Source organism: Eubalaena glacialis, chromosome 7 (assembly GCF_028564815.1).
Source record: "Eubalaena glacialis isolate mEubGla1 chromosome 7, mEubGla1.1.hap2.+ XY, whole genome shotgun sequence".
NCBI classification, from domain to species: domain Eukaryota; kingdom Metazoa; phylum Chordata; class Mammalia; order Artiodactyla; family Balaenidae; genus Eubalaena; species Eubalaena glacialis.
In genome coordinates, this window is record NC_083722.1 from 106,793,877 (window position 1) to 106,796,869 (window position 2,993).

The window sequence follows — 2,993 nt, forward strand, 5'->3', positions numbered from 1 at the left end:
ATCCCAACATCATGCCTGACTCTCCTGCCGTGGGCTGTGATCAGCTGTGTCTATGGGCAGGGGGTCATCATGGCATCACCCACACCCACACCCAGCACTGGGCTTTGCAGGCTGGGAGCCACCCACAGATGTCTGTCAAGGGGACTTTAATCCATGGAACTTGAGATCTCAGAGGGCTGCTGTGAGGATTCCACGAGTGGACACTCAGGAAGAGGCTGGCTCAGTGCGGGGGGAAGGCTGCTGTTGGGCTGTTTATTATTATTCGGATTCAACCAGCCTCCCTTCCTGGATTCAAAGCAATTCCTGTCCCCAGGGAGGTGCAGACCAGAGAAGGTCACATGGCCACATGAGGCCCAAAGCCAAGTTTCCTGACTCCGGACTCCCCAGGAAGTGCTTCCTGACCCTCAGAAACTTGCCCACTCAGCCTCACTTGAGTTCTGCATCTTTTGACAACAGAAAATCCCCTAAGGAAATAATTCAACCACAGCTCCATCACTGAACCACACATCTGTTTCAACCTCACCCTATTCCCGCTGCTTTCCCTGTTCCTGACCAGGGGTTGGACGCCCTGCTTGTCAGACTAGCCTGGAGTGTGCTGTGGAGAGTGTGTGAGCCCAGGGAGTGTGGTGTGTGTGTGTGTGTGTGTGTGTGAACCCTGCAGGAATGTGAGTGTGTGTGTACATAAGAAAAGATGCTCCCCCTTGTGTTTCTCCTTTGCTCTCACACTACGACCACACGCACAACACGTTTGACACCAGACATGTGGGTTTTCCACACATCAAGCAATTCTGTTACCCCAGCTGGGTGTCCTACAATTCAACTTAGTTCTGACACTGTCTCCCTGGAGTTAACATCAGATTCCACATGCTAAGGGCTCAGTCCCACAAGATTTCCCCCACTTCAGACATCAGTCACATGTCCGGAGTTATCGCCTGCACTTCTGACCAACCAGATATAAGTCAGGGTCCCCATAACCCCCTCGCTGGGTTTGATAATTTGCTAGAATGGCTCATAGAACTCAGGGAAACACTTACTTAGGTTACCAGTTTATTGTATAACAACGGATGCGGGTGAACAGCCAGATGAAGAAGTATGTACGGAATGGTCCAGAGGTGTCTCAAGTAGAGGAGCTTCTATCTCTGTGGAGCTGGAGTGCACCACCAACATGTGGATATGTTCACCAGCCCAGAAGCTCTAGGAACCCCATACTTTGAGGTTTTTTTTGAGCCTTCATCATAGAGGCACAGCCAATCATTAACTCAATCTCCAGCCCCTCTTCTCTTCCAGGAGGATGAGGGGCGAGGCTGACAGTTCCAAGCTTCTAATCGTGGCTGGGTCTTTCTGGGGACCAGCCCCCATCCTGAAGCCATCCAGGAGCCCACCAAGTGTCATGTCATTAGAAAAAATCACTCCTATTATTCAGGAAATTCTAAGGGTTTCAGGAGCTCTGTGCCAGGAACTGGGGGCAGAGATCAGTATATATTTTTTTTATATTGTCTCACAGTGTGTGTGTATGTATGTGTGTGTGTTGTCTCTCTCAGCCAAGGCTGTGCCATGCTGCAGTAACAAGTGGTCCCCAGAGCACAATAGCTCACAGCAATGTAGATTTACTTCTCAGCATCTACATTACTTCGAGGGTCACCTATGGCTCTGCTCCCTGTCAGCAACACCCTGGGACCCAGAGTAAATGGGCAGCCTCTACCCGGAGTGCCACAGGTCACCACAGCAGAGGGAAAAAAGAGCCTGGAGGACCTAGAAGCTGGCTCTGGAGGCTCCCACCCAGAGGGACACACAGCTCTTCCCCTCCAATTTCAGGGGCTGGAGCTGGTCATGTGACTGAGTCTGTCCTCATGGGAAGTGGCCCCTCCCTCAGGGAGAGCCAGGAGGCACCCCTGAACTGGAGCCAGCATACCCCACTCGGATTCAGCAGTGTGAGAAACTGTGCGTCTCAGTGGGTCTTGGTTAGTGTGAGAAAGTGCAGCTGCACAAATCTGCCTTTTGGGATACCTTGTGCTCTGGGTGTGGACAGGTGTAGGTAGGTGTTTCTGGATGTAAAACAAGTGTGTAAGTGGTGTGCACAGGAGCCTGTAGGTGAATGGACAAATGGGAGTGCACATGTGATGGGAAGAATGTGAGTCAGGGAGGTGTGAGCATGTGTGTGCAAATTATGTGTGTGCATGTGTGTGTGTGCAAGCATGTGTGCAAGCATGTGTACACATGTGTGCACGTGTATGCCACACGCCCTAGCCATGGCACTGAGTCCATCTGTATGTACAGCAAACGCCCCCCACACTCACACCCGAACGTACACTCCCTTCCACAGGGAAGAAGCTCTCACAGATGGGAGGTGAGATGCTCAATTTCCCAGCTGATGATTTAGCATGTTCATTCACCCCTCATTTGTGGCCATCTGTCACCCTCCACACGGCAGCTGGGCTATCTCCACCTGGCCTGCGCACTGTGGCTGCAGAGGAATGGTGACAGGACAGCAGGCAGGGATTCTGTCCTCAGCTACCAGCTCCAGAGACTGAGGTCCCCTTCCAGTCCCAGGACTGACTCTCTCAGAGCTGCCCTGGGGGGTGGGGGCCCAGGTGGGACAGACCCAGCCCTGAGCGATCCCCAAAGATAAGGCTCTTCCAGAAGGGATTTGGGGGTCTCCAAAATGCCTTAGACACCCCCAAACCTCCAGCAACCCTCCCGTACTCCCAGCTCGCCCCTCCTCCCCCTACAGGAACCTCCAGCCAGAACAAGCCAGCCCCTAATAGTCACCTTCTCCGGGTGCTGATCCTGTGTGAGGCTCTGTGCTAAGCGCTTGACATGCACTATCTCATTTAGACCCAAGATGTTGGGGCTGCTCTTCTCCCTGATCGACAGATAAGGAAACTGAGGCACAGAGAGGTGCACACGTTCACACAGCCCACTGGTAGCAAAACCAAGTCTTGGGCTAAAGTCTCCCTGTTCGAATGGGCCCAGGGCTGCTCCAGGTTACCTCT